The sequence below is a fragment of the Eurosta solidaginis genome, chromosome 3, assembly GCF_040869045.1.
Source record: "Eurosta solidaginis isolate ZX-2024a chromosome 3, ASM4086904v1, whole genome shotgun sequence".
Lineage (NCBI taxonomy): Eukaryota > Metazoa > Arthropoda > Insecta > Diptera > Tephritidae > Eurosta > Eurosta solidaginis.
In genome coordinates this window covers 154,397,925-154,421,410 of record NC_090321.1, presented here as the reverse complement: position 1 = coordinate 154,421,410, position 23,486 = coordinate 154,397,925, and positions in this window count along the sequence as shown.

Here is a 23,486-nt window from a genome sequence, read left to right as displayed (position 1 = left end):
CGCTACAACAACATCAACAACAACAAACGCGAGCCACTCTAGCTCAACTTCGATCTGGATACTGTAACAGGTTAAACTCTTACCTATCCAGAATCAACCCCGATATACAAAACATATGTCCTGCTTGTAACGTGTCCCCACATGACACCAACCATCTCTTCAACTGTATTGTGGAACCAACGCCTCTAACACCCCTTTCATTGTCCACCCCTGTCGAAACAGCAAGTTTCCTTGGACTCCCGTTAGAGGATATTGATGACATTTTGTGATCGGTCGCAACTATTATGTGGGGCGAAACATTGCTACAACAACAACAACACAACCGCCTACATAGAGGGGCCAAAGGGCACAACGAAATGCTGAACAGGCAGTTTTTAGCTAAATTGTCACAAACCTGGACATCTTAGCAAACAACAGCTTGATCTAGCCACACCTCCACGGGGGTTGAGGGAACATCTCCATAAGCACAATGACGCGATCCGGCACCTGCCAACACAGCCGTTTGATCCAGACAAGCATAAGCAGGCCCTAAGACAAATCCAAACAGAATCGGTAAACGCTTTTGCAGAAGAAGAAAGCACACTACCAAGGGAGATACGAGTCTCCCTGGCCCAACTTCGTTCTGGATACTATAACAGGTAGATAGATAATTAATTGAGAATCGCACTTCGAACATTGGTCTATTGTACCCTCGTCTTCTCAGCACCTCATCCAAGCCAACATCCTTGATGAAGCCTATGGTGAACCCATAAACTTAGCCCTTCGTCTTGAGATTGCGTCACATTCCAGGAGGATATGGTATGCCGTTTCCGCTGATCGATCACAAAACCGGCATGTCTTCTTCGATAGTATGCCCATTTTCTGCATGTGGCTGTTAAGTCCACAATGTTCTGTAAGAATAGCTGTTACGATTCTTAGGTTATCTTTCGAGAGGCGTATTAATGCCCTATATCGGGATGTGCTATAACCCCCTAACAGTAACTTAGAATGTCTCAGGCCTGGCATACTGCGCCAGTGTTCTTACCTCTCTTCTTCTAAAAAATGCCCCCTAAATTCCTGTGAGCCTATTGGCAGGAACGGTTCGGGACCAATGGGTCGTGTCGTTGCTGCCTCTCTGGCCAGGCTGTCCGCCTGCTCATTACCCTCAACTCCCCTGTGACTTGGGACCCAGGCCACCATTAGTTCGTTGTGTGCTCCTAGTTGGTTTAGCTTTTCAACGCACTCAAGGACCAGTGCTGACAATTACAATTATTGTAATTGTAATATTTTATTATTTTATTTATATATATTTATATTGTTATGAATATTAGCAAAACTAAGGGGTGCTGCCATCTCTAAGCCGATGCTAAGAAGCGCCTTGCATGCACATCCATAGATCAATCATTATGTATCTACATAAACGAATCAATAATTATGTCTACACATATGTAGGTACACACAGCTGAGAGCAAGGCACAAGCACATGCAGATATCTTATCTGAAATGCTCCTAAAGGTATGCAATTGTGATTGTGGAAGTGTCGCTCACACATACAAGCGCATGGGGCATGAGAGAAGCTATAAAAATTATACATCTGTAGTAGTAGCTGAGAAACTTATAACTAACTAAGTAAAATTCTGGAAGCGCCTAGAAGATGCCACGAGGAAATCACAGAGTATAAAAGCATCAACGGTAGAGGCGCTATGGGCAGTTTCAGTTAAGCACGCTATCTGTTGGGCAATAGATCAGTTTCATTTAAGATATCAGTCAGTTTGGTTATTAAGCCAGCTAGTTGCAAAGTATAAGTGTTATTGTGAAGTACTTTTTCCATTATTCAATATTGGAGTTATTTATTCAACAGTTTAGCGATACGAACTTAGCAAAGGGCAAATAAGAGGATTTGCAGTAAATTCGTTACAATTGGTGTCAGAAGAGGAATTGTTGAATAAATTCCAGAGGACAACAAGGACATGGCAAAGTTCAGTGAATTGAAGATCCAGCAACTGAAGAAGGAGTTGGAGAACCGTGGATTGAATACAACCGGCATTAAACTCGAACTTCAGCACGACTACGAGAGGCAATGGAAGCAGAAGGAATTGACGTGCAAGAGTATGACTTTCATCTTGATGGCGAGGAAACAACAAAAATGGAAGAAACATCGCAGACAGTTACGAGAACAGACTTGAACATGATTTTGGCTGCAATATGTGCTCAAACATCGCAAATGTCATCTCAACTGGAATCGCAAGAGTCACGCATAACATCCAAGATGGCATCCCAACTGAAATCGCAGGAAACCCGTATAGCATCACAATTGGAAGAAAAGAAGACATATTTGGCATCTCAACTGGAAGCGCAAGAGACACGTATATCTGAAATGTCGGCACAAATTTCGGAACAGATATCATCGCAGATCTCAGCAGATCTCAGCTCAGCTTTGAAGAAAAAATCGAGGCCGAGGTGGATGCTTTGCGAGGACGTATCGAGCAGTTGCAACTAAATCGCCCAGCAGTTCCAACGAGTAATCCAAAGGTAAAAACACCATCCTTTGACGGTTCTGTTCCTTTCCATGTCTTTAAGCTACAATTTGAGAAGACCGCAACAGTGAACAACTGGAATGCTGAAGATAAAGTTGCTACACTTTTTGTAGCATTGAAAGGACCAGCTGCCGAAATCTTACAGACTATTTCAGAGTACGAACGGAACAGTTATGACGCATTGATGGCTGCTGTAGAACGGCGGTACGGAAGCGAACACAGGAAACAGATATTTCAAATAGAATTGCAAAATCGTTACCAAAAAGCTAATAAGAATTTGCAAGAGTTTGCTTCGGATGTTGAAAGGTTGGCTCATTTGGCAAATGCGGACGCACCCGTGGAATACACCGAGAGGGTAAAAATCCAGAGTTTTATAAATGGCAATGGAATTTTCCAGAAAGAATGCAAGGGTGGTTCCAAGCCAGCGCACACTACTGTTGTGAAACGTCAAGACGATACTGCTGATGCAAAGTCAATCCGTCAAGATCAAGCTCTGCGAAGTAGTTCTTCATTGGCCAAGCAACAGAGTGCGAGGGAACGATCCAGGATAATGAGTAGTAAGATGAAACACAGGTACGACAAGGAAAATAATTCGGAAGGTTTCCGGGAGGGAGATTTGGTACTGCTATACAACCCTCACCGGCGGAAAGGTGTTCCATCCAAATATCGGTGCAGTTGGGAAGGCCCGTACAGAGTTGTGAAGACGATCAGTGATGTCATCCACCGCATACAAGCAATTGGGAAATCACGAAACAGAAGAGTGGTACATTTGGCGATGCTAGCAGCGTTTAGATCGAGAGATTTGTCTGATTGGGACGATCAGACTTAGGTGGAGGGCAGTGTTACGAATATTAACAAAACTAAGGGGTGCTGCCATCTCTAAGCCGATGCTAAGCAGCGTCTTGCATGCACATCCATAGATCAATCATTATGTATCTACATAAACGAATCAATCATTATGTCTACACATATGTAGGTACACGCAGCTGAGAGCAACGCACAAGCACATGCAGATATCTTATCTGAAATGCTCCTAAAGGTATGCAATTGTGATTGTGGAAGTGTCGCTCACACATACAAGCGCATGGGGTATGAAAGAAGCTTTAAAAAATTATACATCTGTAGTTGTAGCTGAGAAATTTATAACTAAGTAAAATTCTGGAAGCGCCTAGAAGATGCCACGAGGAAATCAGAGAGTATAAAAGCAGCAGCGGTAGGGGCGCTATGGGCAGTTTCAGTTAAGCACGCTATCTGTCGGGCAATAGATCAGTTTCATTTAAGCTATCAGTCAGTTTGGTTATTAAGCCAGCTAGTTGCAAAGTATAAGTGTTATTGTGAAGTACTTTAATAAAGGCCATTTTTCCATTATTCAATATTGGAGTTATTTATTCAACAGTTTAGCTATACGAACTTAGCAAAATAATAGGATTTGCAGTAAATTCGTTACAATATATTATTTATTTTATATTGTAATGTTATATTATGTAATTATTGTAATTGTAATTGTAATGTAGAACCAACGCCTCTAACACGCCTTTCATTATGGTCCACCCCTGTCGAAACAGCAAGTTTCCTTCGACTCCGGTTAGAGGATATTGATGACAATTTGTGATCGGTCGCAGCTACTAGATGGGGCGAAACATTGCTACAACAACAACAAAAACCAGTGCTGACATCCCAGTGGGTTAGGGGGTCAGAATATAGCCGCGGTAGGAGGGAGGGATGATGGCCTGAAGGTTTAATGTGGCCATATAAATCGTTCCCGAGATGGTCGGGCTAGCACCTTAATGGTGCTGTGTTACCGGAGCGTACCGGATCTGTATCTGGCGAAGGACCATTACATCGATAACACTCCCCCAAAGCCTTCGGGGAGCAACCTTATCGCTACAACAACAACAACAACAACCAGTGCTGACTTTATTTCTAACGCCGAGGTTGAGGGCCGACTGACTGTCACTGAATATGGCGATTGTTTCATTGGAGTATTCGCGCTGGAGGTTCATGTCAGCGCACTGGCTTATGGCGAATACTTTCGCTTGAAAAATGATGGGATATGCTCCAAAAGGTCTGATATCTTGGCTTTGGATACGAAGTTTCCGGCTCCAATCTCCTCTGGCTTCTTCGAGCCATCGGTGTACCATACTATTTGATGTAGCTGCTGAATGTTCTCAAGTCTACTTTCCTTCCATGTCTCCCAATTCTACTTTATACCTTTTCTCAAAAACTATCTGCCTGCGTATATCACCCCTCGGGAGTGACAACAACAAGAGTGAAGGTATTGGGATCTCTATGAGTGCCTCCATACTCCAGGACGATATAACTTTACCTTTTCCCGAGCCCTCCTTTGCGATATTCAGGAGGGTTCGCTGGGCTGACAGCTCTATCGATATGTGCAGCGGGGTTAGATCGAGGATAGCCTCAAGCGCTGTTGTGGGACATGTGCCCATAGGTCCAGTGATGCACACACACGCCAGTCGCTGAAGTTTTGTCAGTGCTCGCCTCGTCGTGGCTCGAGTTGTTTTCGATGCTCAGGCCATCGAGCCATATGTTATTATAGGTTTTACTATCATGGTATACATCCATCCTAGTACATGTGGGTTGCAGCCCCATGATTTGCCTGCTAGACGTTTGCATACCATGATGGACTTCATGGCCCTAGATTTCATGGATTCGAAGTGTTGCTTCCAGAGGAGCTTGATGTCAAATATGACACCCACATCTATTGTTATTGCTGGTTGTTGTTGTTGTAGCAGTGCTTCGTCCCATCCAATAGGTGCGACCGATCACAAATTGTCGCTTCCCAAGTGCCGGAGCGACTCGGGATTTTCCCGACCAATGACTGTCATTTCAGTGTAACCCCATTTAATTTGTTGCGTCCCTCCCACAAATTGTCATCCTCCCATCAGCTCCTTGCAGCGGGACTGCTCCATATTCTCTTGCTCTGGGAAGGTATCGAATCCAATCCGGGTCCGTCTCCTGACCCCGGTCCTGAGAAATGGTTTTGCTGCGTCTGCCAGAAAAGAATCTTTTTACGAGGTCGTACTCTTGTCAGTGTGTCTCGTGTAAAGGATGGTTGCATCGGACAGGTTGTTCTGGCCTAGATTCCAAAACCAGACGTCCACGTAACTTCTATAAATCTTTTGTGGCTCCTTGCTGTTCACGCCCAAGGGCGTTCCGTAGTCTACGCCTTAGTGCGCCCCCACTACCTTCCAACAGCCCCGCTGCTCAGCAAGCCACAACAAATACCCACTGCTGCTCGCGCCCCACGGCGCCACCAACTCATACGGCTGCTCCCACTCACACCTACAATCTCCATAGTAGAGTCGGAACCAATGCCGAGCAGCAACCCCTGCCCCCGTCTCCTCACCCTCTCTTTTCCGGCAGCAATCGTGTAGGTCAGGGAAACAGACTCTTAGTCCCTACCTCCTTTTGCACCGTTTGCCAGCACAGAATATATATGTTTGCGATATTCACCCAATGAAGCTCCTACCTTGGACGGTGCCACTTTCCTAGATGTTCTGGTCTCCGCTACGGCAACCCCCCGACGGGTTTCATTACCCCAATGCTTACCCAAGGATGTCCAGTCCCAGGGCCACAACAACAGTTGCGTTCTAGCCTTTCACAACCCAGGCGTAGTCACCCGTCACTTACTCCCAGATTGACTACGTCTCCCCCGTTGCACTTCAGAATTCTGCAGTTCAATTGTAATGGATTAACTGGGATGATCACGGAGAAAGTCGATTCCATGAAGCCGTACAACATCCGCATTGCTGCGATTCAAAAGACTAAACTCACAGCAAGATCTGCTCTGCAGACCTGTTCTGGGTATAATGCCCACAGAAAAGATCGCGGGAGCGGAAATGGAGGCGGTCTCGCGTTTATCATACACCACTCTGTGCAATATCATATATTTGATCCCGACATCGGCCGCAAGGACAGTGTCTTAGAACGTCAATGCTTATCTGCCCGGTCAGGCGATGCAAACCTAGAAATCATCAATATCTACATCCCTCCTGCCACCTGTTGCCCCAGTGGATACCGCCCTAATATCAGCAGCTTACTCACTGGCAATAATAGCATTATCTTGGGCGATTTCAATGCCCATCACGATCTATGGCATTCAAACTTGCAGGCAGACAGTAGTGTTGAGATGTTGGCGGATCAAATAGAAGAAACGACGTTCTGCACAATAAACGGAGATGCCCCCACACGATTGGTAGGAAGGTGTCACAGTTCGCCGGATATATCAATCGTGAGCGCAGGACTCGCAAACTGCGTCAACTGGCAGCCGATGGTAACATTGGCATCTGACCACCTGCCTATACTTATTTCGCTCGAGCGTACCGCCGACTTCATCTCCACAGGAAAACGCACTTTCATAAACTTCAAAAAAGGAAAGTGGGACGAATACAAGTCCTTTACAGACAACCGCTTTGCTGCCCTCCCTCTCCCGACTGATGCTCGCCAAGGGGAACGTTCTTTCCGCAAGGTCATTGAATCCGCTTCGGCTCGCTTCATTCCCGCCGTTAGAAACTCGGCCTCATTTTCCGGCGGAGGCCGCAAACTTAGCGAGAGAACGTGACCTTATAAGACAGCTCGACCCGGCGACCTCCAAATAAGGGATATAAACCAACGCATCAGAATGCTTGTGGATGAACACAAGCGGGCGAAATGGGAGGAGCACCTAAGCGGTTGTAACATCTCTGCCCCTGTAGGTAAACTTTGGTTCACCGTAAAGTCCCTATCGAATCCGCCTAAGCACAATGACAAAATTTCCATCGTCTTTGGCGATAAAGTGCTGTCGGATGCGAGCGCTTTTCGCCGACAATATATAATGCATTTTTTTTTTATTTATTTTATTTATATAATGCATTCTACGGTTGACAAAGTTAGACGGAGGGCCAACCGACGCGCACATAAACATAAATTCAGCGCGTCACCAATTACCATCACCGCCAAAGAGGTTGAGGATGCCATCGGTCATGCTAAACCATCTAAAGCAGTGGGCCCAGGCGGCATAGCCATGCCGATGCTTAAAAGCCTAGGAAAAGAGGGTTTCAAATGTTTAGCACATGTATTCAACCTGTCTCTTTCCACCTTTGTCATTCCCGAAAAATGGAAAATGGCCAAGATGATCCCGCTACTAAAGCCTGGGAAACCAGCTAACATAGGAGAGTCATATCGCCCGATATCTCTCCTATCGCCAGTAGCCAAGACGCTTGAAGCCTTTTTGCTCCCCTACTTCAAAGCAAATTTGCGAAAGCTTTTGATACGGTCAACCATGGCACGTTACTGCAAGACCTGGAAGGGCATACCCTTCCCCCAAGTCTTAAAAGGTGGACCGCACATTATCTGGGTGGTCGGCAGGCATCGGCGCAATTTGGAAACGCAACATCAAAACCACGAAGAATTAAACAAGGGGTGCCACAGAGTGGTGTCCTATCCCACTTTTGTTTAATTTTCACATATCAAAGCCAGCTTCGCCACTAGAAGGAGTTATTATCGTTTCCTACGCCAGGCCACAGATCGACGAGCTTTGCAACAAAATAAACGGCTACCTCCCTGATCTCTCCACTTTTTTCAGCTCGCGAAACCTGACATTGTCACCGACTAAATCATCGGCGACCTTATTTACAACATGGACGTCCCAAATGTCGACCATTTTGAACATCCACGTCAATGGCACTACGCTACCGACTGCCTTACACCCCAAAATCTTGGGTGTGACGTTCGATCAGGATCTACATTTTGGTGAGCATGCAGCCGCAATTATACCGAAAATCCAGAGCCGTAATAAAATCCTCAAATCTCTTGCTGGCTGTACTGGGGGAAAAGATAAAGGAACGCTCATTACCACTTACAAAGCAATTGGCCAGCCGATTGCATACTACGCGTCCCCGATATGGTCGCCAAGCCTAAGGGCTAAATACTGCCCTCAGAACCGCCAAGGGCTGTCTTCTTATGTCCCCAGAACACCATCTACATAATGAGGCGAGAACACTCCCCATTAGGGAGAGAAATAAAATGCTAACCAAACAGTTCCTGTTGAATACCCAGAAACCTGGGCATCCCAACAGACATCTGAGTGACGAGCCAACACCGTCCAGTGGCTTAAGGAGTCATCTCCGTAAGCATTATGAGGAAATACGGCACCTGAGAACACAGCCGTATGAAGCCAAAAAACACAAACAGGCCATTAGTGAACTCCACAAACAGGTGCCGGACCTCTATGCCAGGAATTGCCCGGTGAATCCTGTACTCAAAGAACAATACCCTAAACTTGCAGAAGAGGAACGCACACTCCCCACGGAAACCCCAGCGGGTTAGGGGATTAGAATATACCCGCGGTAGGTATGCCTGTCGTAAGAGGCGACTAAAATACCAGATTCAAGGGGTTGTGTAGCGCAACCTTTTCAGGTTGCCAGCGCAATATATAGCTTCTCCAAACCCAATTGTCAACCTCACCTATCCTTGGCGAATCATTAACAGCCGAGGCTCTGGCGATCCCGGCCTCTTCATGGATCTAGTGGGTGGGAGGGCGGTATAGCATAGGAGGTCGCATGTGGTCATAACAAATCGTTCCCGATTGCGACTGCATGCTCTCCAAAATGTAGATCATGATCGAACGTCACACCCAAGATATTAGGGTGTAAGACAGTCGGTAGCGCGGTGCGATCGACTTAGATGTTCAATATGGTCGACATTTGGCGCGTCCATGTTGTAAATAACTGGAAACTGAAGAGATTAGGGAGATAGCTGTTTTTTTTTTTTACAAAGCTCATCGATCTGGCCATTATTGTGCAGTCATCGGCATAGGAAACGATAGTGACCCTTTCTGGTGGTGAAGGTAGCTTTGATATGTAGAAGTTAAACAGAAGTGGGGATAGGATACCACCCTGTGGCACTTCTTGTTTAATTCTTCGTGGTTTTGATGTTACGTTCCTGAATTGCACCGATGCTTGCAGACTAGACAGATAATTTGCGGTCCACCTTTTGAGACTTGCGGGAAGGGATACCCTTCCAGGTCGTGCAGTAACGTGCCGTGGTTGACCGTATCAAAAGCTTTTGACAGGTCTAACGTAACGAGTACTGTCCTATGGTGGGGGTTTCGATTAAATCCGCAATTTATCTGAGTGCTAATGGCATAAACGCGGTGGTAGTGCTATATAATTTTCGGAAGCCATCATTAAAATAGGGAAGCAGAATCGCTTCAAGTGTCTTGGTTACTGGCGGTAGGAGAGATATCGGACGATAAGAATCACCGATGCTAGCTCCCACCCAAGATTTTAGGGTGTAAGACATTCGGTAGCGTGATGCCATCGACGTGAATGTTCAATATGGTCGACATTTGTCGCATCCATGTTGTAAAAAAGATCGCCGATGATTTGGTCAGTGACAATGTCAGGTTTCGCGAGGCGAAGTAACTGGAGTAGTTAGGGAGATATCTCTTTATTTGGTTACAAAGGTCATCGATATGTGGGCCTGGCCCGGTCCCGGGCCAGTGACCATTATTGTGCATTCATCGGCGTAGGAAACGATAGTGACTCCTTTTGGTGGTGAAGGTAGCTTTGATATGTAGAAGTTAAACAGAAGTGGGGATAGGACATAACCATGTGGCACTCCTTGTTTAATTCTTCTTAGTTTGGATGTTGTCTTCCTGAATTGCACCGTTGTTTGCCGACCAGACTGTAGTAAGATAAATAAGAAAGGGAGAATCAGCTTTCCGAGTAAAATACACAAATGCTAGTCAGCGTGTTGTAATAACCCATTTATGTGCATATGTTGTCACGTATACCTTTTAGAGGTGAATCCGCCCCTTTGCGCAACCAAGGTGGAATGGCCCCCCAGCTAGCTCAGGGCGAGAGGTCGGGGCCCTTAACCCTTGTCCACCTTGATGCGGGGCGGATGTCACAATCATCATTATACTTACATCCGTGCACCTCCCTCGCAGAAAGCCCACCTTACCTTGGACCGCTCGAGTATTTCGATTTCAGCAGGTCCCCTTTTTCTTCTGCTCCAAATGACCCTACTCACTTACCCTAATGTCATCTTTACCCTCCCCAACCGAATAAATTTTAGCAAACCATTTCAATTTCTTTTTTTCATTTCAACTAAACATTTTTATTAAAATATCTTATTCTATACCAAAAATTCAATAAAATGATTTCATTCGAAAATTTAAAGTTTTAACTTATTCCTCTAGGAGGCTACATATATGTAAAAAAACAGAATTTTGTACAAATTTTTTTGACCATATATCACTGGTACAAAAAGACAACGAAATTCCAAATAAAAATCGACTCATATTCGACGAGAATTATATATATATATACATTTATAAGGAACATAAGCCTTACACCAAAATATAATAAGGTATTCTATGTGGTTGGGCCTTTAGTTGTATTTGACAGGCGCGTACAGGTGGCAACGCGCATATCAAGTACAACTGCGGCCCACGTCACTGAATAGAAACGAGACACTGACACAAAAATTTTTCGGCTTCAAGTGTGACTAACCTAAATTAATTTATTTGCCCAAACTAAAAACTAAAACTAAAATAGGTAAAAGTAAATTATAATAAAACTATTTATAAACCTACAAAACTAACTTAAATAAAGAAAGATAACTTAAAACTAAAAGTAGTCTTTCGGAATTGGTGTTTGGTGTGGAGTGTGCAGTAGGGTGTGTACGTAAGTACAACTTTTCCGGAGGTTCCGAAATGGATCCTTATGTGGCGACCGTGAGGGTCTTTGGTGGTGGTACAGGTGAGTTGAGTGCGTGTGATCCGAACATAATAAAATAAACTTAACAAATGTAATAAAATTACAACAAAAAAAAAACTAAACACTACGGAAATAACATAAAGAACTAAATTCTACGAACTACAAAGTTTTAAAGTAAAAAGATAAAAAGTTAACATAAATCATTTAATTACAATATACATAATAACGGCATGCGAAAACCCACGCCACTCAGATAACGGATCCACAAACCGTACCACCGCCAGCGGCAGCGAACGTCTGCAGCAACGAAAACCATCAACAGCAAAGCAACCACCGTCGGCAGCGAAGGCCAGCATTAACATCAGCGGCAGCCATCATCATAGCAGGAGTGAAGCAGAAAAATAAGTATATGATATATGTATGTATGTATGTATTAATAAAATTTTTCCTAAGGGTTTTTTTTTACATATCTGTATACAAAAATTTACAATTTTCATTAAGTGCGGTGTGTTCACATTAAATATGATAAATATTTTTTTGATTACAACGGTGCGTCCGTTTATATAAAACACTTGGATTTGTTTACTAAAACTGTGCGTGCGTCTAAATTTAACTACCTCAGTTTTCAATAATTTTAAAATTTTTTCGAACCATTTTATACATCTTAACATTTGCAAATCTACATTTAGTTTTTTTCTCAAGTTTGAATTCATTTTACAAATTTACATTTTCTTCAAATTTTTCATACTTTCAACTCATTTTACAAATTCTCATACTTTCAAACTCCCATTTTTTCAAAATTTGAAAGCATTTCACAAATCTTCTATTTAAAGTTTCACATGCCTGAATTTCCATTTTTCAAATTTTCATTCTACTTCAGTTTTTTAATACCTACATTTTCCAACAAAATATCACCATATAAGACTGAGTGAACTAGATAAGCAGTCTCCAGGTACGCTATAAATTTGATGAATTGTTTGCGAAAAACCAATTAAATTTTTTTTTGAAATATGCGGTGGTTCCGTTAAAAACCAATTAAAATTTTTTTTGATATAAACGGTGGTTCCGTGAAAAGCCAAGTGAGATTTTTTTATAAAGCGGTGCGTCCGTGAAAACATACAACTTTTTTTAACAAAGCGTGAATATAAATGGATCTTTTGAACAAGTTACAACAATTTTGAGATTTTTACCAACTAATACCTATATACTTTTGTGCAAAGTTTAAATTCAATTACTTCTTAAAGATTTTTCTATACAAGTATAATGCAGTTTTCACTAATTCTTCAAATGAATTGTTAAATATTTCTTTAGCGACTATTCACCTATAAATCAGTTCAATTTTACAAATTTTTTTTCTTTTTCCTCAATATTTCAGCTTAAATATAAATTCAGACATTCAAATAAATACTTCATTAATTTCATAGTTTGAACTGAATTATCTGTGCTATTCTGATAATTTCATATGTACAACCTTAGAAGTGGTAAGCAAGTGCAAAAAACAGATTCAGAATCCGATTCCGATAAATCAGCCTCAAGCTACGAAAGTTTAGCTTCATCTTCGACCGATAACGTCACCAAACAGGAAAATAGATTTTCTTTGTCAACAGATTTTCCAGGCTTCGAAAATTCTTCCATTAAAAATTTAACTCCTAATTTACATTCAAATCTTAACGATTCAAATAGTGAAAAATTAACTTCAACTTCTTCTAATTTAGAATCAGATCTTAACGATCCAATTAGTACAAACGTTGCCTCACCTTCTAATCCAGCTTCAGATCTTAACGATCAAATCATGGCAACACTTGAGGAAAAGAGAATTTTTATTAGCACATGTGCTAATTCTATTAGAGAAAACTACAGTGGTGATCCTCTAGCACTTGATTCTTTTATAGACAAAATTGCATTACTTGAACAATTCGCTACTGCAGATTTAAATGATACTTTTATAGCGTTCTTAAAATCAAAATTAGAGGGTAAAGCCCGTGAAGCAATACCAACACAAGTAACTTCAGTCAATGATATTAAAACAGCTCTACGTAATAGGATCAAACCAGACAACTCGAAAGTTGTAGCAGGGAGAATTGCAGCGTTGCATGTTAACGGTAACAATTATACAGATTTTGCCAAAAAAGTTGAAGATTTGGCTGACTCACTTAAGCGGTCTCTTATTATTAAAGGGATCACTCAAGCGAAAGCTCACGAAATGGCAGTCGAACAAACTGTTAACGTGTGTCGTTTAAATGCAAAATCCAATTTAGTAAAAACCATTTTAGCCTCAACGGCATTTACAGATCCGAAAGACGTGGTAGCAAAATTAATTGTAGAACAAAACAACGAAGTAACTGAACGTCAGGTTTTAGCTTTGCGATCGCGTGGTAACAATACATTCAGAAATTCACGCGGTAGTTAGCGAGGTTTTTACCCAAACCGCGGCTATACTGGCTATAGAAACAATAATTCATTTGCATACAACATCAATTATAACGGCAATAATAATCAAAGATATAGGAATTATAATGGAAATAGATACCAGAATAACAACAATAATAATACACGTCCAATTACAAATTCCAATCCAAATACAAATAATAGTTACAATAGAGGTAACAATTCTAGATCATCCAACGGTAGAGGTAGAAACGCAAACGTTCGCGCTTTAAACGCCAGCGCCCCTCAGGAGCGAACACTGAGGGAGGACGAATTAAGCGAGTAAGCGAACTTCCCTCACCGATAGCCATCTATTGTTTAAATTTAAATTACTCTGATTTCATTGAATTACAACTTAACGAGTCACAAAAATTTTGTTCTTTCCTAGTAGACACTCAAGCGGACATTTCTTTAATAAAGATATCATGTTTAGACAGAAATATTTCCTTAAATACGAACGACATTATTAACATTATCGGTGTCACTTCCAATTCAGTTTCCACTTTAGGTAAAATTACAGTAAATTTAAATTTTTCTAACTTTTCTATTAAACATATTTTACATGTAGTAAATGAAGACTTTAATATTCCATCCGATGGCATACTGGGTAAAGGTTTTCTGAAAATTAACAAATGCATTATTATTTATGAAAGAAATAGTATTTCCTTTTGGGTAGGTAACGAAAAAGTCGCGATACCAATCCTACACGGAACAGAAGGCGACAGTTGTATCATTCCTCCAAGATGCGAAATATCAGGCTTTTTGATTTAGGAGATTCACCCGAACCACTTTTCGTGGACTCGCAGGAAATAGAAAAAGGTGTTTTCACAGGTGCATTGTTAATTCCAGTAACCCTATAATTAAAGTTATTAATACCACGGATGATATAAAGTATGTGAAGAGAAAAAGTATTCGGACAGAAAAACTTTCAAACTACAATGTTTATACAATTAACAAGACAGAAACAGAAGACAAACGTACGAAAAAACTAATTTAAATTTTAAAAAATCAAATACCTCAACATGATCATAGTAAATTACTTGACCTTTGCATAGATTATGCCGACATTTTCGCTCTTGACACGGACAAAATGAGTTTAAATAACTTTTACGAGCAAAAATTAAGACTGACAGACAACGAATCGGTATATGTTAAAAACTATAGATTGCCATACTCTCAACGCGAAGAAATAAATCGCCAAGTAAATAAATTGCTAGACAATGATTTGATTGAACCCAGTTATTCGAATTACAATAGTCCTTTGATTGTAGTCCCAAAGAAGGATACAATTGGTCAAAAAGCTTATCGTATGTGCGTAGATTTTCGCGCAGTAAACAAAAAACTCATTGCTGATAAATTCCCACTAGCTAGAGTTGATGATATTTTAGATAATCTCGGTAGAGCAAAGTATTTTTCCACATTAGATCTTTTTTCAGGATTTCATCAAATCCCCTTGCATCCTGACTCACGTGACATTACTTCTTTCAGCACTGACCGTGGCGCATTTAGATGGAAAGTGCTTCCATTCGGCTTAAATGTAGCACCAAGTTCATTCTCGCGAATGATGACAATAGCTTTTTCGGGTATACCACCCAATGTCGCATTTTTGTACGTCGACGATATTATCGTCATAGGTTGTAGCGAAGCACACCATATTAAAAATCTTTCAAAAGTTTTCGATACTTGTAGGTCTTTTAATCTCAAACTTAACCCAAATAAATGCAACTTTTTACGACCAGAAGTTACATTTTTAAGTCACAAGTGTTCAGCCAAAGGTTTGTTGCCAGACGACTCCAAAATAAACGCAATTAAAAAGTATACAAAGCCGACTGACAAAGACGCGGTACGACGATTCGTCGCGTTTGCAAACTATTACAGACGGTTTATACCCAATTTTGCATCTCTGGCAGCGCCTCTAAACCGATTAAGTAGAAAAAGAGTTGAATTTGTATGGGATGTAGAGTGCGAAAGACCATTTTTATCTTTGAAAGCAGCGTTACTTTCACCAAAATTACTTCAATATCCAGATTTTACTAAACAATTCATTATTACTGATGCTTCCATAACTGGATGTGGCGCTATTTTGAGTCAAGAACAGCAAGGTAGTGATTTACCAATTTGTTTCGCTTCTAAAGCATTTAATAAAGCCGAACAGAAAAACCCATTATAGAATTAGAGCTTTTAGCTATTTACTTTGCAATCAAGCAACTTCGACCATACGTTTATGGCACCCATTTCATTGTAAAATCAGACCATAGACCTCTAGTATACTTATTCAACATGAAATACCCATCTCCAAAACTTTCAAGAATAAGACTGGAACTATCTGAATATAGCTTTACTATTGTATATATAAAAGGTAAATCAAATGTTTGTGCTGATGCACTATCGCGTATAACAATCGATGAGATTAAAGAAGCTAACAAACAAATTTTGGCAGTACATACAAGACCCATTACAAAAAAGGCAAACGACAAAAATTTACATAGGAAAACAGACAAAAACTACGAAAAACAAATTACTTTACATGTCTACAACAAATTTTCATTTAATTTTTCGAAAAAAAGTCCCACGAATAAGATCTGCAATTACGTACGATAAAAATAATAAAACAACAAATTTAAGAATTTTTGCGCATATTAAACATAAGAAACTCGAGTTACTTAGTTTTGAGCTTGTTAACGAAATAATGACTTTAGAGAAATTACTTTCGAGGCTTGAATCAGAGGCCGGCAAACGCAAAATTAAGCAGATTGAATGGCCTAAAAACGATATTATGTTCGAACAGTATACTATTACAAATTTCAAAAATATTGGAAATAAAATTTTAAAATCATTAGAAATTATTTTAACAGATGCAGTGGAGACAGTAACAGACGAAGATACAAAATTAAAACTTATGAAAATTTACCATAATGATCCCATTTCTGGTGGACATTGCGGAATGAAAAGACTTTACGCAAAATTGCGAACAAAATTTTATTGGAAGAACATGACTCGTGATATATCGAAATATATCAAAAATTGTAAAAATTGTCTTTTAAACAAGGTTAAGCCTAAAGCAAAAGAAAAACTTGTTTTAACACCAACTCCTTGTAAACCATTCGATATCCTAGTAATTGACACAATAGGACCCCTACCTGAGTCCAAATATGGTAAGAAGTTCGTACTTACCATGATTTGCGACATGACTAAATACCTGATAACAGTCGCTGTGCCAGACAAATCGGCAAAAACAATCGCTTCAGCTATTTTTGAAGGATTCATTTTAACTTACGGCACAATGAATGCCATAAAATCAGATTTAGGTACTGAATTTAAAAATGAATTATTCGAAGAATTAACAAAGCTTTTAAATATTCAACATAATTTTTCAACTGCATACCATCACGAAACTGTTGGCACGATTGAACGTAATCATAGAGTTTTTAATGAATACTTACGTGCATATCTAAAAGACACTTTTTCTGATTGGGATGTTTATTTAAAATACTTTACTTTCCTACACAATTCTACGAGTAGCACAGTTTTCGACAACCAATTTTCGCCTTACGAGTTGGTCTTTGGGAAAAAGGCAACTTTGCCTAATGAATTAACAAAAGAAAAAATTTACCCGATCTATAATGTCGAAAACTATGGCAAAGAAGTTAAGTTTAGGATGCAGAAAACGCACAAAATTGCACAAAATCTAATTAATAAAAATAAATTACAAACTAAAAACCTGTATGATAAAACGGCACGTCCTTTAGTTGTAAAAATTGGAGATAAAGTACTCTTACAGAAAGAACCACATCATAAACACGAAAATATTTATCAAGGTCCGTTTATAATAACCAAAATTAACGAACCCAATGTAACTATTTTCGATGAAGTTAAAAGCAAAGAAAAAGTGGTACATAAAAACCGCCTTAGTAAAGTAAATTTATATTACCGTAATACTTTAAGTGAACAAAATCCAAAATTTTTAGAAGTAATTTCACACTCGTCATTTTTAAATAGCCACGACCCTGCAAAAATCGCGAGTACTCCATGCATGCATGTATGGAGTACTCGCTATGGACCAACCGAGTGCTCCAAAATTAACCACAATTCATACAAAAAATATGGTCCAATTAACATTGCGATGTCCTAGGACGGGACCATATACTCCAGCTCCGCATTACATCAGAGTAATCCATGGAGTACCCACAGTCCAATAAACATCGTGTAGTGATTACAATCGTTAAAAACGAGCAATGATCGGCTTACAATATGTTCGTGTAGAAATATGAGTTGGACCATTGCTGCATTACAATGGAGTACAATGGTAAGTACTCCAGTGGACCACATGATCCAACGATTTTTGCAGGGGAAGGCAACAAAAAAAATATATATAAAAACAAAACAAGAATATATATATAGAACACAAAATTTTGTATATCAAAACGAAAAAATGTTATTCGAAATTATTCATAGTATAGTACAAGCGAAAAAAAAAAACAAATTAATATTTTATAAACAACAAAAAACCTTAAGTTGAATATATAAAATGTAAATATTGTACAAACAAAGATTCAAAATACCAAAATTTTAATTAACATATTTTAAATAGTCATAAAATTGCTCCGGATGAACGAATTTCAAAAAGGAAGGTACACCCTAATATTTTCGTTCATCCGAACCAATTAATAGAATACAAAAGAAGAATATGGCACACGTGTTTAATTTGCCAAATTCTTCTTTTGAAAAGGAAGGGTGATATAAGGAACATAAGCCTTACACCAAAATATAATAAGGTATTATATGTGGTTGGGCCTTTAGTTGTATTTGAAAGGCGCGTACAGGTGGCAACGCGCATATCAAGTACAACTGTGGCCCACGTCACTGAATAGAAACGAGACACTGACACAATAATTTTCCGGCTTCAAGTGTGACTAACCTAAATTAATTTATTTGCCCAAACTAAAACTGAAATAGGTAAAAGTAAATTATAATAAAACTATTTATAAACCTACAAAACTAACTTAAATAAAGAAAGATAACTTAAAATTAAAGTAGTCTTTCGGAATTGGTGTTTGGTGTGGAGTGTGCAGTAGGGTGTGTACGTAAGTACAACTTTTCCGGAGGTTCCGAAATGGAACCTTATGCATTATACTTATACATACAATCGTTTATCAACACAAAAAAAAACTCGTAATGTTAAAAAAAACGTATTGTTACGAATATTAGCAAAACTAAGGAATGCTGCCATCTCTAAGCCGATGCTAAGCAGTGACGTGAATTCACATCCATAGATCAATCATTATGTATCTAGATAAACGAAACAATAATTGCGTCTACACATATGTACGTATACGAGCAGCGGAGAGTCAATGCACAAACACATGCATATATCTGACATACTCCTATAAGTATGGAATGAGAAAAACTATAAAATTGTGCAATTGTAGTTACAGCTGAGAAGTTTGAGAGCGGCTGGACTAGTAGATTCTGGAAGCGCCTAGAAGATGCGAAGGTTGAAATCAAAGAGTATAAAAGGAGGCAACTGTAGAGGCGCTGGAATTCAGTTTGATTTGAGATTTCGATTAAGACGCTATCTAGCGAGCAAGAGCAGTATTATTTTGAATAATAGAGTTTCATTTGAGCTATCAATCAGTTTGGTTATTAAGCAAGCTATTCGTTGCACAGTTTGAGTGTCATTGTGAAGTACTTTATTAAAGGCCATTTTGCATTATTACATATTGGAGTTATTTATTCAACAGTTTAGTGATTCGAACTTAGCAGAAGGGCAAATAAGAGAATTTGCAGTAAATTCGTTACAATTGGTGTCAGAAGAGGAATTGTTGAATAAATTCCAGAGGACAACAAGGATATGGCAAAGTTCAGTGAATTGAAGATCCAGCAACTAAGGAATACAAGCGGCGTTAAACTCGAACTTCTGGCACGGCTACGAGAGGCAATGGAAGCAGAAGGAATTGATGTGGAAGAGTATGTCTTTCATCTTGATGGCGACGAGACAACAAAAATTGAAGAGAAAAACGAAACATCGCAGACAGTTACCAGCACAGACTTGAACATGATATTGGCTGCAATAACTGCTCAAACATCGACAGTAACATCCAAGATGCAAGCACAGGAGGCACGTATAACAGAAATGTCATCACAAATATCCACCAACATGTCATCTCAACTGGAAGAACAGAAGACACATATTGCAGAAATGTCGTCAGAAATAACATCGAAGATAGAAGCACAAGAATCGCGTATATCCGAAATGTCGTCGCAAATGTCATCTCAGCTGGAATCGCAGGAGAACCGTATAACAGCGAAGATTGAAGCACAAGAGGCACGGATATCCGAAATGTCGGCGCAAATTTCAGCACAGATATCATCGCAGATCTCTGCTCAACTGGAAGAGCAAGAAGGACGTATTTCCTCGAAGTTGGAGGCGCAAGATACAAAAATTTTACAGTTTGAAGAAAAAATCGAGGCCGAGGTGGATGCTTTGAGAGGACGTATCGAGCAGTTACAACTAAATCGTCCAGCAGTTTCAACGAGTAATCCAAAGGTAAAAACACCATCCTTTGACGGTTCTGTTCCTTCCCAGGTCTTTAAGCTACAATTTGAGAAGACCGCAACAGTGAACAACTGGAATGCTGAAGATAAAGTTGCTGCATTGTTCGTGGCTTTAAAAGGACCAGCTGCGGAAATCTTACAGACCATCGAGCGGAACAACTACGAAACATTGATGAGCGCTTTAGAGAGACGTTACGGAAGCGAGCATAGGAAACAGATATTCCAAATTGAGTTACAAAACCGCTACCAAAAAGCAAATGAGACATTGCAGGAGTTTGCTTCCGATATTGAAAGATTGGCTCATCTTGCAAATGCGGACGCACCCGTGGAATACACTGAAAGGGTAAAAATCCAGAGCTTCATAAATGGCATACGAGATGTGGAAACGAAGCGGGCTACATATGCGAATCCAAAACTAACATTTGCTGAAACGGTATCGCATGCACTGACTCAGGAAACAGCCTCACTTTTGAGTAAGCCAGCGTACAAAGCTCATCGCGTGGAAGTGGAAAAGCCAGACTGGGTAGACGCAATTTTGGAAGCAGCAGAAGAATAATGATGCAGTCAAATGCTTTAAGTGTGGAAAGCCAGGGCATATTGCGCGTTATTGCAACACCAACCCTAACAGTTCCAACAATGTGGGTGGTCGTAAACGCAGAGCAGAAGGAGATGAGCAAATCTCCAAGACAAATCAATCGTTAAACTAAAGCGAGTCAGCAGCAAGGGGCGACAGCTGACTCCCTCAATCTCTATCTCACAAATTGAAAGAAGGTCGATCAATCTTACTATCGGAGGACATGTGGATGGAAAGGAACGTTTACTGACTGTAGATACGGGTGCACCTCATTCCATCATTCGAGCGGATTTAGTCAATAAGAAGATAAGACCATTGCATGGAGCAATATTGCGTACAGCCACTGTAGAAGACAGCACGGTTCTAGGAGAAGTATCATGTGAAGTTGCAATTGGGAACGTCACGGTAGTACACAATTTTATAGTGGCAGAAATTATTGATGAAATCATAATTGGAGTGGACTTCTTAATCGACCAGGGCATCAAGATCTACATGCAAAGCAAGACGATGCGATATAAAAACATGGATGTACCACTTAACTTCGGCTACGAGAGAGGCTACAGCAGTAAACGAGTGCTGGTGGAAGAGAGTCAGCAAATACCACCAAAATCCGAAGCAGTCATCTGGGCAAAGGTTGATGGAGATTGTGGGACAAACAAATTGTGGGTTGTCGAAGCAGCAAACAAACCAGCACTGAACATACTTGTAGGAAAAACCCTGGCTATGACAAAGCATGATGGACGTATTCCGGTAAGAGTACTCAATGAGTTCAAGTCACCACTCAAACTGACTAAAGGAGCTATTTTGGGTAGATGCCAAGAGGCTGAAGTAGTTATTAACTGTGAACAGCTCCAGGAACACGTTTCATCTAGTAATACTGATCTTTCAAATGACATCACGCCATGGACGCAGGGGCTAGAGGAAGCCTATCAGAGTAAGGCAAAACAACTGCTCCTAAAGTACGCGAACATATTTGACCAAGATGGTTCCAAACCAGGCCGCACCAATGTTGTGAAACATCAAATTGACACTAGAGATGCGAGGCCGATCCCCCAAGCTCCACGTAGTGTTCCACTGGCGAAGCGGGAAGTTGTGAGTCAAATCATACAAGAAATGAGCGACAGCGGCGTCATCGAACCATCAGCTAACCCATGGAGCTCACCGGTAGTACTTGTAAAGAAGAAGGATGGAAAAATGAGGTTTTGCGTTGACTACCGGAAGTTGAATGATGTAACAAAAAAGGATAGCTACCCATTGCCAAGAATTGACGACACTCTGGACTCGCTATCTGGTACGAAATGGTTTTCCACGCTGGACTTGAAAAGCGGCTACTGGCAAGTGGAGGTGAAGGAGGAAGATAAAGAGAAAACAGCCTTCAGTGTCGGTGATGGTCTTTGGCAATTTACAGTGATGCCTTTTGGACTTTGTAATGCACCAGCTACTTTTGAGAGACTCATGGACCAGGTATTGAAAGGAATACATTGGAAAACATGCTTGGTGTACCTGGACGACATCATCGTATTGGGCAAGAATTTTGATGAACATCTTAAGAACTTGGAGAAAGTTTTCCAAAGAATAGCTGGCGCTGGTCTGAAGATAAATCCCAAAAAGTGTGCGCTGTTTAAAAAGGAAGTAAATTATTTGGGTCACAAGGTAACGACAGAGGGCATCTGCACTGCGAACGAAAAGATAGAGGCTGTAAAGGATTGGCCAAGACCACAGAACCTACATGAATTAAGAAGTTTCCTTGGGCTGTGCACATATTACCGCCGATTTGTACCAAATTTTTCCAGCGTAGCCCATAGCCTCCATGAGCTTACAAGAAAAAATAAAGCTTTTGAATGGAAGAAGGAGCAAGAAGTGGCTTTCCAAACATTGAAGGAGCGTTTGTGCACTGCCCCAATGTTAGCATATCCGATTCGAGGAGCAACATTTATTCTAGATACAGATGAGAGTGGATATGCTATAGGAGGCGTTTTATCACAACTGGTCGATGAACAGGAGAAGGTAGTTGCATATTACAGCCGTTCGATTGGAAACCAGAGAGGAACTACTGCGTTACGCGGAGAGAGCTGTTGGCATTGGTAGAGTGCATTAAACATTTTCACAAATACCTCTACGGCCAGCGATTCCGTGTTAGGACAGATCACGCAGCTTTAAAATGGCTTCTGCAGTTCCGTAATCCGGAAGGACAATTGGCACGGTGGATTGAGCGACTACAAAGCTATGACTTTTCCATTGAGCATCGAAAAGGTAGTACCCATGGAAATGCCGATGCAATGTCACGAAGACCATGTAGTTTGGAATGCAAGCACTGTTCAAAAGCCGAGGCTAAAGAACACATTATAGATGTCCGACTAATGACTATAACATGTACAGATGAATGGGACAAGGAACAGCTAAGAAAGTGTCAGCTAGAAGATACAGATCTGTCACGTGTTATGCAAGGGCTCGAACGAAACGAAAGACCAAACAGAGAAGAGATGTCAGCAGAGAGTCCCATTGCGAAGTCATATTGGGCACAGTGGAACAGTTTAGAATTGATATCCGGTTGCCTTCATCGAGTATGGGAGAGTGAGGATGGTAAATGCAAGAAGAAACTGATAGTTGTCCCAGAAAGAGGATTCCTCACGTGCTCAGCGAGCTGCATAATGGTCCAAGCGGAGGTCATCTTGGAATCACGAAGACGCT